The sequence below is a fragment of the Somniosus microcephalus genome, chromosome 9 (assembly GCF_052327205.1).
Source record: "Somniosus microcephalus isolate GS21.2 chromosome 9, FLI_Smic_1.0, whole genome shotgun sequence".
NCBI classification, from domain to species: domain Eukaryota; kingdom Metazoa; phylum Chordata; class Chondrichthyes; order Squaliformes; family Somniosidae; genus Somniosus; species Somniosus microcephalus.
This window is the reverse complement of record NC_140995.1, coordinates 13,418,729-13,434,959: the sequence shown is the minus strand read 5'-3', so window position 1 is coordinate 13,434,959 and position 16,231 is coordinate 13,418,729. Positions and strand designations below refer to the sequence as shown.

The 16,231-nt window shown below is 50.4% G+C and overlaps 1 pseudogene; it reads left to right on the top strand.

The window, feature by feature from the left end:
- The first annotated feature begins 14,618 nt into the window (after positions 1 to 14,618).
- Positions 14,619 to 14,887, top strand: LOC147112267 (signal recognition particle RNA; annotated as a pseudogene).
- The last annotated feature ends 1,344 nt before the right edge of the window (positions 14,888 to 16,231 follow it).

Here is a 16,231-nt window from a genome sequence, read left to right as displayed (position 1 = left end):
TATTGTTTAACGTTTTTTTCATGACAGGAATGATGGGTGTCGCCCACTCGCTCCCGTCTACCTTAGATAACACGCCTGCCTTCTCCAGATTCTCCAGCTCTGCCTTGATGGCTGGGCGAATTGCATATGGTACCAGTCTTGCTTTGAAAAACTTGGGAATTGCATTCTCCTCTATTTTTATCGAGGCGGTTATACCTTTAAGAGTGCCCAGTTCTTGTTGAAATACCTCTTTGGCGTCAGCTAACATTGTTGACAATCAACCAGGAGTGACGTCGTCATCCTTTTTACCAGCCACCGTCAGTGCCTGAATGGAGTGCCAGTCTAAACTTATCTTTCTGATCCATTCACGTCCCAATAACAGTGGTCCACCATCTTGCAGAATGTAGAGATACAATTTCCGTATTTTCTTGCCTTTGTATTCGACAGGCACCCTTATTTTTCCTCTGGGGTATACTTTTTGCCCCGTATATATCCTCAAGACAATGGATGTCTCTCTCAAGGGTATGTGTGAGAATAGCCGCTTGTAGTCTCGTCGATTCATGACGGTTAGAGCTGATCCTGTATCCAATTCCATTTTGACTTGGGACCCCGCTATCGTGAGGGTGTCCCAAATGGTTCGGTGATCCTCTTTGGCGATTACGTTGTGAAGTTTGAGACAGCTTAGTCTCTTGTTCCCGGATTCACTATTGCTCATTTGGTCTTCGGAACTACTGTCCGTCATCTTTTGTACTTTCCTGTACGGTTCCTTAGTAGCCTTTTTGCTGTCGTTGGTCTTCTTCCCAGACCTGCAAACTCGTGCAATGTGTCCCATCTTTCCGCATTGCCTGCATATTTTGTCCTTGGACCAGCAGTCCTTCTGGACATTGTTTGTTCTGCCGCAGCGATAACATTTTGCAAATCCCCGTGTCATTTCGTGGGTGCCGTATTCCTGTGGCTTTTGTTGTATTTCCGCAGCTCCCCTTGCTGCTGCTTCGTACGATACTGCCACGCTGAAAGCCTTATCTAGTGTCAGCTCTTTCTCTGAGAGTAACCTCTTCTGGGTTCCTTCACTCAGGAGTCCACAGACAAATTTGTCCCGTAAGGTATCTGCCAGTCCTGCTCCAAACTGGCAGTGCTTTGATAGCTTGCGTAGTTCCGTAAGGTAATCAGCATTGCTCTCATTTTTATGCTGATTTCTCCTGTGGAATTTAAATCTTTCTGCTATCAGCAGTGGTGTAGGATTTAGGTGTTCCTGTAGGATAGCAACAATTTCATTAAAACTCTTTGCCTTCGGTTTGGCTGGAGTAATCAGGTCCCGCAATAGGCCGTACGTTCTTGCGCCCATTAAATTTAGCAATACCGATGCCTTTTTCTCATCGGCTATTTCGTTTGCCTCGCAATATACCTCGACTCATTCCACATGCGTGGTCCAGTCTTCTATTGCATTATCGAAGGCAGTGATATCGCCAGTCTTTGGCATCTTGAAAATCTAAGATGGCACTTCCCGCGCTTTGCCTTCGTCCCTGATGGATCAAAATGGCGCCTCTCGCGCTTTTCCTTCTTCCCCGCCGAGTTAAGATGGCGCCTCCCGCGCTTTCCCGCCGCTGCCGCTGCTGCCAACGCTGTTGCTGGCGATTATATTTATTTTACTATCCTGTAATGGCGACGCCTTATGGTCTTCGCGCCTCCCCGATCGCTGCTGCCAACGCTGCTCTCCGCGGTATTTTTATTTTTCCATCGCGCTTCAATATTTGCTCCGTTAATTGAAGAACCGTTCCCGTCGTGGAGCGGACCCTCTGGGACACTTCCCTCCCTCTTCTTAGGTCCGAATGCTGCCCGGCTACGAAGCACCGGCCGCGCCCTGTGTGCTCCACCCTCTCTCTCTTTGCTTCCCGACTCGCTGCCCGGCCCCGTTGCAGAGCCACCCGATCGAGCTCTAGCCCGCCGCAGCCCAGGAAGGATCAGTGCACTACCTGCCACCAGCCCGATTAGCTGGGAAACCACAGACTGGAGACCAAGCCTGGCTCTCGACAGTCTCTCCTGCACTTTTCAATTCGATAATTTGGAGGGCGGTTGCCCACGGTCGACGCCCGTTTCTCGAGTTTCTTTGGATTATTTTTTTTTCTTTCTTCTGGCTTCGACCTTCAATAACGTCGTCTGAGGTGCTGCCGAATTGCAGGTAAGTTCGTTTCTTACTCGTCGCCAGTATTATGTCCGTGTATAATTGAGACACGGACTGCAGGAGTTGATTATAACAAGTCTTTACTGAATGGAGACAACCTGGAAACTGAAATTACATAAGCCTGCTAGGGCCTTTTATACAGGGGTGGTCACTGCCAGTACTGCAGTCTGAGACCAGTTATTCCCTTAAAGGTACATACAGAACAACTCTCACCTCACCTCTGGAATTCAGCTCCTTTGTCCATGTTTGGACCAAGGCTGTAATAAGGTCGGGAGCAGAGTGGTCTCGGGGGAACCCAAACTGGGCATCAGTGAGCAGATTATTGGTGAGTATGCGCTGCTTGATAGCACTGTCGACGACACCTTCCATCACTTTGCTGATGATTGAGAGTAGACTGATGGGGCGGTAATTGGCCAGATTGGATTTGTCCTGCTTTTTGTGGACAGGACATACCTGGGCAGTTTTCCACATTGTCGGCTAGATGCCAGTGTTGTAGCTGTACTGGACCAGCTTGGCTAGAGGCGCGGCTAGTTCTGGAGCACAAGTCTTCAGCACGACAGCCGGGATGTTGTCGGGGCCCACAGCTTTTGCTGTATACAGTGCGCTCAGACGTTTCTTGATATCATTTGGAGTGAATCGAATTGGCTGAAGACTGGCTTCTGTGATGGTCGGGACCTCAGGAGGAGGCCGATATGGATCATCCACTCGGCACTTCTGGCTGAAGGTGGTTGCAAATGCTTCAGATTGCAGAGATAAGCCATAGAAAAGTCCCCGAGGTTCATTTTTAATAACTGATATTTGCCCGAATCGTTGAACTTTGAGTAAATGTTTCTCTAGATTAGAACAGTGACTACAATTCAAAAGCATTTCATTGGCTGTGAAGCGCTTTGGGACATCCTGAGGCCGTGAAAAAGCACTTTATATGTGCAAGTCTTTCTTTTTAGATGCGCTATAACTGGACTCAGTCCATCCTGGGCAAGTGAGGGGAATAAAGTCAGTCAGGATTCTGATTCCTGATCATTATTCAGTGACCCCCCCTTCTGTAAAGTGCCTGTGTGCGTGCGTTATTAAAGGAATCAATCAGTCACATCTCAAAAGTACTTTGTTGCCTCTGAAGCCATTTGGGACGTCCTGAGGTCATGAAAGGCAATATATAAATGCAAGTTCATTTTGTTTGATCGTAAGCGTGCTTGGCAGTAGTAACTGCGGCCTTTCCGCTCCAGTGCTGCGGACAGGATGTGTGACACACTGAAGATGGCGTTGGTCTTTGACTGTAGCATAAAACGGGCGGTCGGCAGCCCCTTTGAAACACCGCCCGGCTTTTTATTTCCAAATGGAAAATGGCCCAAGACGACTTTCGCCCCCCATTTTGCCAGCCATTGCTTCAGCCATAGAATCATACAACTCAGGAAGAGGCCATTCGGCCCATCGTGCCTGCGCCGGCTCTTTGAAAGAGCTCTCCAATTAGTCCCACTCTCTCCCCTGCTCTTTCCCCCACAGCCCTGCAAGTGTTTCCTTCTCAAGTATATATCCCATTCCCTTCTGTGAAATCAAGTACTGTATATATCCAATTCCTTTATTGTCTGCTTTAGATGCAAATTTTTGCCATATTGCTTGGAATAATAGCGGAGCTGGCGTTGTGTGAGGAGTCTGATGCAAAGGTGTCTGACTCCGCAGCAGACTTCATGGTTTACACATTAAACGCTTACACAACGCTTGCCCGTCGCTCCTGATGGATGAAGAAAAATCTTACATTTGCAACACGGGAGAAATTCAAACCCTGCTCGCTTCTTTTGTGTGCCCGCCACGCTGTGATATTCTGCAGACGCGGGACACAGATTAGGCCCACGTAAGACAATATTGTACAGAGCACACTGAATACGTGCATTGTGCCTGGCTTTTAAATGGAGGTACATTTTGTTTCATGCCTAAGGGGAAGAACAAAACTGATGCCGACCAACAGAGAGGAGAGCAGTATATAAAAAAAAAAGAGACGGAATGGAAATTAACAGAAAGAGTGATGAGCAGATGGAATAAAGTAGACAAACAAAAAGAACAGCAGCCTTTGAAATAAATGAAGGCCAGTAGCTCTTAAACTGCACCTGCCGCATAAGCACTGCAATATTATTAAAGCCAGCTGAATCCATCGCTGCCTGGCAAACAACTGATTTGTAGATGAGGTCATTCATTTTGTGGTCTAGTGTTTGCAATGCAGGGGATAGTCTGTTGCTTAGCAGTTGCTAGCAAAGTCCCAGCAGGTTTCTTCATCAGCAATGTTCCCCGGCCCACTTCACCTTCACCCTCGATCCACATGTAACCTTAGCTGTTAGCTTTAACGCAACATTTGTTTCTTTTCTTAAGTTCAAAGCGAGAAAGACTGATTATAGTGACCGTTTGCTTTGATTTCTTGCCATGTTTGTTAAGGAACATTCAATTCTCCTCTCACGTGGCTCACGTACACTTACACACACAGCTCAACTAAACAAACAGTTTTAAAATTTCTATCTCTTGTAAACATTTCGAAAAGCAGGTCAGCCATTTTGGCATGGGCAGATTTTTGACAACAGCAGCAGGAAACACACCGCCATATAGCCGAGATGGACTGTTATTATTGCTGGCTTTTTATTGCAGTTCAGGGGGCAAGACACAGGGATAAGGGGCGACAGAATAGGCATAGACGACCATAGATCAGGTGAAGGCATGAAAGGTGCAGCGGATTGGACAGGGGCGCTGACAGGAGTGGCAATGGCCGGGATCTACCCAGCCCTGCCAGTACGGGTTTGGAGGCGGACCCGCTGTCAAAATGGCCCTGATTGACAGCGGGGCAGAAGCCCGCTCTGAACCCGCCTCCGTGTAAGTTTCTCAACTGTCGGGTCTGCCTGTGTATCGCAGCCCCGACACCAAGCGGCGGGCCAGTTAATTCTTAGGCAGTCCCTCGGAACCGAGGATGATTTGCTTCCACACTAAAAATGAGTTCTCGGGTGATTGATGAGTCCAATGCGGGACCTACAGTCTCTGTCACAGGTGGGGCAGATGGTGGTTGAAGGGGCGGGTGGGTGGGGTGCTTGGGTTGACGTGCGCTCCTTGCGCTGCCTGTGCTTGGCTTCCGCTTGCTCCCGGCGAAGAGACTCGAGGTGTTCGGCGCCTTCCCGGATGCTTCTCCTCCACTTTGTGCGGTCTTGGGCCAGGGATTCCCAGGTGTCGGTGGGGATGTTGCACTTTTTCAAGGAGGCTTTGAGGGTGTCCTTGAAGCGTTTCCTCTGCCCACCTGTGGCTCTCTTTCCGTGTCGGAGCTCGAGTAGAGCGCTTGTTTTGGGAGTCTCGTATCGGGCATGCGGACGATGTGACCCGCCCATCGGAGCTGATTGAGCGTGGTCAAAGCTTCAATGCTGGGGATGTTGGCCTGAGCAAGAACACTGACATTGGTGCACCTATCCTGCCAATGGATTTGCAGGATCTTGCGGAGACAGCATTGCTGGTACCTCTCCAGTGATTTGAGGTGCCTGCTGTACATGGTCCATGTCTCTGAGGCATACAGACCATCTACAGCCACTTAATTAAGGTACTTAACAGGTAGTTTAAAGCTATTTAAGAGGATTAAAAGCAGGCACTTACAATTTTACCAACTATTTGACGAGTTTGCCGTCCCTCGGGGAACACACCAGGTAAGTGGAGTTGGGTTCCCAATGACTCTCCATTACTTTCAATAGGTGACAGCTGCAAAAGTGGTATAAAAGCTACCATTTTACAGCTGTTCACTTTCCAATGTCAGAAGCTGTAGCCTTCAGTGTCAGGAAGAGTCTTTTCAGCCTCATACACTTTGGAATGTTTCTATAGGGTACTGAATTTGGATGATCAGCCATGATCTCATTGAATGGTGGAGCAGGCTCGAGGGGCCGAATGGCCTACTCCTGCTCCTATCTGCTATGAATTGTTTGTAGTGAACTCTATATTCACTGTAACCTTCTTTGAAGAAAATTTCTGACCAGTGACAGGTTGCTTCTGTCAACTCAACTGGATCTGGCATACCGACAATCAAAATGGGCACAATTCATGCTCTCTTATCTTGGTCCTCCGAGTCTGATGAGGAACAGCCGCAGGAGCAGCAGAACCAGCCACACCAGCAGCAGCAACAACAAGAGCGCCAACCTGCTCCTCAACCACCTCATGCTGCACAGGGCGGAGGGCATCAGTGCTGGGATGCACCGCACCGGAGGCATTACCCCCAGCACAGGGTCTATAGGCAGAGGATGAGCTACCTAAGCATAACGGAGCAGCAGTGCCGAAGGAGACTCAGGCTATCGCGCCAGGTGGCCACCGACCTTTGCGCATTGCTGGAGGAAGACCTGCAGCCCAGAGGAAGGGGTGAACAGCCATTACCAGTGGCTGCCAAATTCACTCTTGCCCTGAACTTTTTCGCCTCAGGCTCCTTCCAGGCATCTGCCGCAGACATTAGCGACATTTCCCAGTCTGCCGCACACAGATGCATCACACAGGTCACCGATGCCCTGTTTAACAAGCCGGGCAACTATATAAAGCCTACCACTCATCAAGCCAGTGTGACTGAGCAGGCGATCGGCCTCGCCACTCTGGCTGGCTTCCCACGGATGCAGGGAGTGATTGACTGCACACATGTGGCAATCAGGGCACCCCATCACAATCCGAGAGCTTTAGTGAACAGCAAGGGTTTCCACTCCCTAAACGTTCAGCTGGTGTGCAACCACAATAAAATCATCATACACGTGTGCGCCAAGTTCCCTGGCAGCTGCCATGATTTGTACATCCTGTGCCACTCCACCGTCCCTCAGCTGTTCGAACCGCCGACCAGACTTTCAGGTTGGCTGCTTGGGGACAAGGGCTATCCGCTCAAGACATGGCTGATGACACCTTTGAGGAGGCCAGCGAATGAGGCTGATGGAAGGTACAATCAGAGCCTCATCTCCACGAGAACTATCATCGAGCAAACTATAGGGTTGTTTAAATTGCGGTTCAGGTGCCTGGACAGATCTGGAGGGGCCCTTCAGTATGCGCCAGCGAGGGTATCCAGTGTAGCTGTGGCCTGCTGCGCTCTTCACAACATCGCTCAGCAGCGAAGACTGGAGCTAGATGATGAAGACGGAGCAGAGCGAAGAGCTTCATTGGAGGAGGAGGAGGAGGGGGGAGGAGGAAGGAGGAGGGGGGGAGGAGGAGGAAGGGAGGAGGGGGAGGAGGAGGAGCGGCGGAGGGGGAGGAAGGGAGGAGGGGGAGGAGGAGGGGGAGGAGGAGGAGGAAGGGGAGGAGGGGGAGGAGGAGGGGGGAGGAGGAGGAGGAGGAAGGGGAGGAGGGGAGAGCGAGGAGGAGGAGAAGAGGAGGAAGAGGGAGGAGGAGGGAGAGGAGGAGGGGGAGGAAGAGGGGGAGGAGGAGGAGGGGGAGGAAGAGGGGGAGGAGGAAGAGGAGGAGGAGAGGAGGAGGAGGGGGGAGGAGGAGGACGAAGAGGAAGAGGAGGAGGGGAGGAGGAAGAGGAGGAGGAGGAAGAGGAGGAGGGGGGAGGAGGAGGACGAGGAGGAAGAGGAAGAGGAGGAGGGGAGGAGGAAGAGGAGGAGGAGGAAGAGGAGGGGAGAAGGAGGGGGGAGGAGGAGGAGGAGAGGAAGAGGAGGAGGAGGGGGAGGAGGAAGAGGAGGAGAGGGAGGAGGAAGAGGAGGAAGAGGAGGAGGGGGGAGGTGGAGGACGAAGAGGAAGAGGAGGAGGAGGAGGATGAGGAGGAGGAGGAGAGGAGGAGGAGGGAGAGGAGGAAGAGGAGGAAGGGGAGGTGGAGGACGAGGAGGAAGAGGAGGAGGAGGAGGAGGAGGAGGAGGAAGAGGAAGAGGAGGGGGGAGGAGGAGGTGGAGGAGGGGGAGGGGAGGAGGAAGAGGAGGAGGGGGAGGAGGAAGAGGAGGAGGGGGAGGAGGAAGAGGAGGAAGAGGAGGAGGAAGGGGAGGAGGAGGAGGGAAGGAGGAGGAGGAAGAGGAGGAAGAGGAGGAGGGGGAGGGGAGGAGGAAGAGGAGGAGGAGGAGGAGGAAGAGGGGGGACGAGGAGGAGGATGAGGAGGAAGAGGAGGAGGATGAGGAGGAGCAACATGAGGTTGGCAACGCCGATGAGGAAGACCCGCAGGAGCCGGCACAGCCAGTAAGACCAGTGTGTGAGAAGGTTGCTGGTCATAACGCCAGGGACGCCCTCATAAATGCCAGGTTCCAGTCACTTTGTGGCTGTCACACATTTACCTGGCACAGACCTCCACATGTTGGCTAATCCCACACCAGCAACATAAACCATTCAATCAATGATTACTTCCTTCTTTTCATCATCAGCACCATTGCTGCCTGTCCAATCAGTCCTGGTTATACACCTCCATTCTATCCCACACATCTGGCTGCGACTGCAAAGTGAGAGAAATGAATGATTTAGTTACATAGCTCCATATTTTTACAACCATCATAATGATACTGATAAACCCAATTCACGTACGAACCGGGGTCAAGCAAGGCTGTGTCATCGCACCAACGCTCTTCTCGTTCTTCCTTGCTGCAGTGCTCCATCTCACCCTCAGTAAGCTCCCCACTGGAGTGGAGCTAATTTACAGAACAAACGGGAAACTGTTCAACCTCCGTCGCCTCCAGTCCAGATCCAAGGTCGTCCCATCCTCTGTTGTCGAATTACAGTATGCAGACGACACTTGCGTCTGCACTCACTCGGAGGTCGAACTCCAAACCATCGTCAACACCTTCACCAAAGCGTACAAGAGCATAGGCCTTACACTAAACATCCGTAAGACAAAGGTCCTCTACCAACCTGCCCCCACCACACAGTACTGCCCCCCGATTATCAAAATCCACGACAAGGCCTTGGACAACGTGGACCACTTTCCATATCTCGGGAGCCTACTGTCAACAAGGGTAGACGTCGGCGGCGAAGTCCAACACCACCTTCAGTGTGCCAGTGCAGCCTTTGGTCGCCTGAGGAAGACAGTGTTTGAAGAGGACCTCAAACCCGTCACTAAGCTCATGGTCTACAGAGCAGCAGTGATACCCGCCCTGCTGTATGCCTCAGAGACATGGACCATGTACAGCAGGCACCTCAAAGCACTGGAGAGGTACCACCAACGCTGCCTCCGCAAGATCCTGCAAATCCATTGGCAAGATAGGCACACCAACGTCAGTGTTCTTGCTCAGGCCAACATCCCCAGCATCGAAGCTTTGACCACGCTCGATCAGTTCCGATGGATCGGTCACATTGTCCGCATGCCTGATACGAGACTCCCAAAACAAGCGCTCTACTCGGAGCTCCGGCACGGCAAGAGAGCCCCAGGTGGGCAGAGGAAACGCGTCACGGACACCCTCAAAGCCTCCTTGAAAAAGTGTAACATCCCCACCGACACCTGGGAATCCCTGGCCCAAGACCGCACAAAGTGGAGGAGAAGCATCCGGGAAGGCGCCGAACACCTCGAGTCTCTTCGCCGGGAGCAAGCGGAAGCCGAGCGCAGGCAGCGCAAGGAGCGCACGTCAACCCAAGCACCCCTCCCACCCGCCCCTTCAACCACCGTCTGCCCCACCTGTGACAGACTGTCAGTCACGCATTGGACTCATCAGTCACCTGCGAACTCATTTTTAATGTGGAAGCAAGTCATCCTCGGTTCCGAGGGACTGCCTAAGAAGAAGAAGAAGAAGACTGATAAACACACCCGAGTGAAAACCTTTGTGACTATTTGTGTGGGATCTTTCTTTTCTGGGTGATTCAATGTGGTGCTACCCCTGTGGCATCAGCAGAGGTAGAGGCAGCCTCATCATAGAATCATAGAATCATAGAAAGTTACAGCACGGAAGGAGGCCATTTCGGCCCATCGTGTCCACGCCAGCCAACAAAGAGCTATCCAGCCTAATCCCACTTCCCAGCTCTCGGTCCGTAGCCCTGCAGGTTAGAGCATCCCAAGTGCACGTCCAAGTACTTTTTAAATGTGGTTAGGGTTCCTGCCTCTACCACCCTTTCAGGCAGTGAGTTCCAGACCCCCACAACCCTCTGGGTGAAGAAATTTCCCCTCAAATCCCCTCAAAACCTTCCCCCAATTACTTTAAATCTGTGCCCCCTGGTTGTTGACCCCTCTGCTATCACCTCTCTTCCGCAACTGCTTAGACAGATGCCTTTGGCAGTTGTCCTCTGGGTTTTGGGGCCTGTGAGGACCCCGCCAAAGTCTGCTCCTCTTGCGACTGTGCAGGGGCAGACTTGGCCATCACGCTCTGGGGCGGGATCTGCGGCTCTAACTGAGGGGGTGGCAAGGGGGTGGAAGTTGGAGCGCTTGGAGAGGAGCCCCCACTTACATGTCCCCTCCCACCATCATCCCTCTCGTGGGACACCTGCACTTCCCTGCTAGGAAGAAGCTGAAGAGCACCTTGCTGCACTTCAGTGTGGACATTAGGGCCCACGTCTATACTGACATCCCTCCTAGAAAGCACGTCTATGAACCTCTGGTTTCTCTCCTCCATAGATGCCCATCTATCCTCCATGGATTCCCATCTATCCTCCATAGATGTCCATCTATTTAGAAGAGAAACCATGTTGTCATTACACTGGCGCTGTGATTCCCCCATGCAGGTGGCCATCCTATCCATCGAGGAAGCTATAGATGCCAGTGACTGCGCCATGGCGTTACTCATATTTGAGATGGACTCCTCCATTCTCTGCACACTCGTAGTCAGCGCAGTCGCAAAGCCTGTCAGAGCCTCCTGCACTTGTTCCTGCAACTCCAGGATCGCCCTCTTCCTGGATGGCCCCCGAGGCTCAGTGTCTGCATGCAGCTGAGCAGAGCTAGGGAGTCTCCTGCGCCCTCCAACGAGGAGCCCCCACTGCTGTCACTGTCTCCACCATCTGCTCTTGCTCACTTGTAAGACACCAGGTGACAACCCTACTCTATCTCGCGACAGACCCACCGAGGTGTGCGACTCTGCGCTGGCGCTGGTTTGCGTTCTGTGAGGTGACGCTGCACCCTCAGCGGCAGGAGGCTCCTCTGAGCAGTCTTGTTCCTCTTGCTCTTGGACAGTGGGGGAGGGGAGGGTGTCTCCTGATGGACCTGTTGGAGAGTAAAGACATAATTTAAATATATGACATCTTAAGTGCAGACACATACCATTATACACATCATCACCATTAATCTTCTGATCGCATCACACCCCATATGAGTGACTGATGAAAGGCTTGCAACTGTATGGATAATAATTCTGTCACCAGCTTCTTCTATTGAGCCCCTCTCTCCGTCCCCCACTTCCAGAACCTCCACCACACCAGCAATATCGAGTGCTGCCTCCTCTGCACTTGACTAATGAAAGATGGACTGAGGGCCTCCTCCCGTTCTCTCCCTCTTATTGTGAGCAATCTTTTCCTGCAAGGGGGCAGAGAAGAGAAGGTTTAAAGAGACTGATGGAATGACCGTCATTAATGGAATGGCAAACAGCTTCACAGGGAAACTTTGATGGAGTGGCTTGGCGATACCAAGTTGCCTCCTTTTGTGCTGTTACTTGCTTTCATTGCATAACAATGATGCTGAGTGTGAGGGGTGGAAATTAAGATGGGGACCGTATAATGGCCCAGAAATTCGGGTCGGGGGCTTCCCGCGGGTGCAAGCCCCCGACCTGCACTTACCTTGTGCGCCGGCCGTTGAACTGTGGGCTCCTGTGGAATTCCAATCTGGGGCCTGGTCCACCTGCCGGCGCACAGTACTTGCGTATCCCAGGGGCGCAGTTAGTTTGATGTGTCCCCTGGGATCACGTGGGCCATGGGGAGCCAATCGAGGGAATGCTCCATTTATAAGTCTGACAGGAAGTGCTGTCAAGACTTATAAATACTACGGCCCCAAAATAGCACTAAATCTTCAAATAAATTTTTTTTTAAATCACATTTTTAAAATAAACTATAAATTACATGAAATAACTATTTTAAACAATAATTTAAATTTTTGAAAAAAATAATTTTATTTTCTAACGGGGCTAAAAATCAACATGGAGGTCTAGTTGTGTCCTTCACTAGTTCCTGTTAAGAATGTCCTGCGCAAGCTGGGCCCGTGCCGGAGTATTTATACTCTCCCTGGACAGCGCCACCCGTAGGCCGCTCAATATTATTTCATAAGTCTTTCTTTCATGAATGACTGATTCATGTCACGAATTACTCCTAAAAATTTATCAAAACAACATTTGTCAGACAACCTTGCGCAACTACAAAGCCTTCCTCTTCCTTTTTCTGCTACTCCTACGTGGTGCAACCCCTGTGGCTTCAGCAGAGGTTGAGGCCGGCTACTCGGATCCTTGCTCTGACTGCTGAGGTGCTCTTGGCTGACGTCCTCTGGGTTTTGGAGTCTGTAAGGGCCCTGCCATAGACTGCTTCACCTATGCAGAGGCAGACTTAGCCATCGGGAGATGAGGCAGCATCTGGGCTGCTGACTGAGAGGTGGGCAATGGAAGTGCTTTAAGTGGAGTCCCCACTTCCATGACCCCTTTCGCCATCATCCCTCTCATGGCCCAGCCACACTTCACTGCTCCCACTGTGCTGGTGAACACTTTGGTGCATATCAGTGCGGCCCTGTAAGGCCAAGGCTAAGGTATCTGTCAACCTATTTAAGGTGGTAGACATGTTGGCACCTAGAGTCTGCACGGTGGTGTTGAAAGCGAGCATGGACTCATTTGATTGGAGCGTTTGACGGCCCATGGCGCTGGCCACTCTATCCATGGAAGAAGACAGCATCTCAACGGCCTGTGACATCACCCCCCTCATGCTTGAGGTGGACTCCGCCAATCTCTCTGCCGTCGTGGTGAGTCTACTTTGAAGGTCGGTCAGTACATCGCACATTGTCTGCTGCTGCCCAATGATACTCCTCTTCATCGACGGCCAACGGGGAACAGCGTCTGTGTCCAGCTGATGTATGGGTGGCTTTTATTTAATTATATCATCAGGTAGCTGGGAGCTCCCGGTCTCCACATCTCCGACAGCCATGGACCCCATAACTCCACTTATTTCCAGCATCTCCTCCTCTGCAGTTGTGAGCTGCATGATCGGCGGAGGGCCCCCTCCAGTTCTCTGCCTCTCCCTGATGCTCTGTGCTCTCCTCTCTTACAAGGAGGGAAAGAACCGATCTACGAGTGAGTGTGATGGCATGTGCTCACCCGATGGATGGAGTACATTTGTTGAGGGCGACTATGTGGGAGAGACATGACATTGCATAAGGATGAGGGTGAGTGGGAGTGGTGGATAGATAGATGGGGATGTGAGAAAGTGCATAGACAGAGAGGGATGGGTGCACCTGCAAGGTAAGTGGGTGTGAGGAGTGATGTGATGGAGTAGGCTTGAGAAGGCAGAGTGAGGGGGTGGGATGATGTGCACAGCAGGATGTAGGTGAATGTGGCACTGTACTCACCTTTCCTGACCTGCTTAGGTCATTAAACTGCTTTCTGCACATAATCCAGGAGCGGGGCACAATGCTCCTGCTGCTGGCCTCCTCTGCAACCTCCAACCGTGCCTTCTTGGTCTCAACTGCAGACTTCAGACTTCTGCCTCCCTTGCTAGGGAAGAGTTTCTCTCTGCTACTCCTCAGGGCCCCCAGCAGCACATCCAGGGAGGCGTCAGTGAAACAGAGCGCAGCCTTTGCCCACTCCATTCTAACACTTCCAGTTCTCTTCCAGCCAACTCCAACTCCTTCAACTTACATGTTTGGATGGTCCCTTTAAATACTGGAGTTGAGATCGCGTCATGTGGGTCCACATCACTCCGCTGCCACTGATTGGATGGGAAGCTTGGAAGTTAAATGATAATGAGGAGGCTGAGCTAAAAAGCCACTGACAGACGCGCTGAGCTCACTTCCAGGTTTCCTGCACGCTATCGGGACCCCCCCCCCCATGCTTCCAGCATGTCGCAAACTTAAAATCGGGGGCCGGTGTGTCCATGTACTGTGCTGTGCTCAGTGTGTGCGTGTGTGTGTTTGACCGAGCAAGTAGAAGACAGAACTGGCTGTTCGTTGTACGTTTGAATGATCTATATATGTTTGCGAAAAGGCGGCAACTGTGTTTCTGCCGAAGCAAGCTGTAATGTGGGAGCAAAGTTACAAAGTTACAGTCACTGAGTAGCAAACTGTGGCTTGGAGAACCAGCGGCAGTAACTTCTCAGCAAAGATGTAGATGTGCCACAACCAAAGTCTTTGTGATTAGAAGTATCAAGTCTATCAGGAACTGACAGCGGGAGCAGAACGACATTTAATAAAGCGGCATTTGACAGCAGTGGTAGGCTACTGCAGTGAATCAGGATAATTTCCCTCCCTCTAATACTTTGGCAGCTCTGTTCCCATTCACTAACTCTGTAATTATTGCCCTAAAACTGTATATAATTAAGCGCTAAATGACATTTCATTATCTTATGTAATGTACCATTTCTGGCTCCCAGGCTCAGGTCCTGTTAAAATGTCCACACTGAGGGTGCGACGCACTCCTATAATCCAGCTGCTGGGAGGCTCATTGCTTGGGGTCAGGAGTTCTGTGCTGGAATAGTTTGTGCCGATCGAGTGTCTGGTTTAAAGTCAGTGCTGATACAGTGATCCTGGGAAGCCCAGGGTGACCGGGTCATGCAAAGATGAGTGAACCCACCCAGGTTGGGAATGGAGTAGGTCAAAGACCCTCGCACTGATTAGTAGCGGAACAATAAAAGTATTATATTCGCCCTGGTCGAGTCTGAAGGGGTCCTAGGACATCTGCTACATAGAGACTTGCAATGTGTAAGACGGACCCTGGTCCAATTGCTGCTCCTCTTTAATGGCATTTAAGGTGGAAATGAGTAGGATTGTTCATTAAATACTTGTTACAGGTTTTAAGTCTTGCCTTTGATATTCTCTAAGATACAGGGGTGCTAGACACTTCCATAAGTGATTTGAATGCCTTACATTTAGGGGTGTGTGTGTACCATCCAATATCTAACTATAGAAGTATGCAGCCCATGGGTGTAACTGTGAAGGAATAAACCATATAACCTATTCAGACAAATACACTATCTTATGAAAGAATTCTGGCTTTATTAAAACATGACAAACTGGGTTTGGAAATTTAGAAACCGAACTATGAAATAGCTGTGAAATAATTCTGGCTATTGAGATAAGACAGTTGTTGACCCTGAATAAATAACCTTATTGAAACAGAAGGTGCATGGCTCCGACAAGCTTACCTTTTGGGAACAAAACAATGGTCCATACTGGATTAAGGTGTTTCAATTTAAACTTCGTAAAGATGGCACATAAGATAAGGAACATCTGCCCTTCACACCGTTTTTATATGGTCAACCCAGAACACCTGGAGATGAGTCAAGATTCTGGAATATTACAAGCTGATGTGGCAGTAAGAATTGCAGAGGTCGGCAGAAAGATGAATAGGGATAATTAACTTGCATCAGCAGAAAACCTTAAAGGAAATACCACTGAAAAAGGGTATAAATATTGAACTCTCAAATGGGATATCAGAGTCGCTTTAATCGGGCAAAGCGATTCTCGACCACAGAGGTGGCTCTGTGGCCTCCAACTCTTTGTACCTTAGGGATCATTGACCTGAAACGTTAACTCTGTTTCTCTCTCCACGGATGCTGCCCTGGCCTTCTGAGTTTTTCCAGCATTTTCTGTTGTTATTTAGCAATTGGTGCTAGATCAATTGTTAATTTTAAATCTGAGATTGATAGATTTTTGTTAACCAAATGTATAAAGGGATATGGGCCAAAGGCAGGGTATATGGAGTTAGGTCACAGATCAGCCATGATCTCATTGAATGGTGGAATAGGCTCAAGGGGCTGAATGGCCTCCTCCTGTTCCTATGTTCCTATTGCTAGTGGTTGAATGGTTTATTGACAATAGCTCAACCTAGAGATGTTTTACTACCGTAGAGTGTATTTTAGAGTGTGCTTCATTCTTAGGGGGTGAAATCCACCTTGGGCAGTTGCACAAAATGAGCAATAGCACATCAACAGCCCGTTACACTCTGCCCAATTATCTTTTCCATTGACAGATACCTCAGTCAGAGAGAGAAGGTTGATGGGTTGAATAAT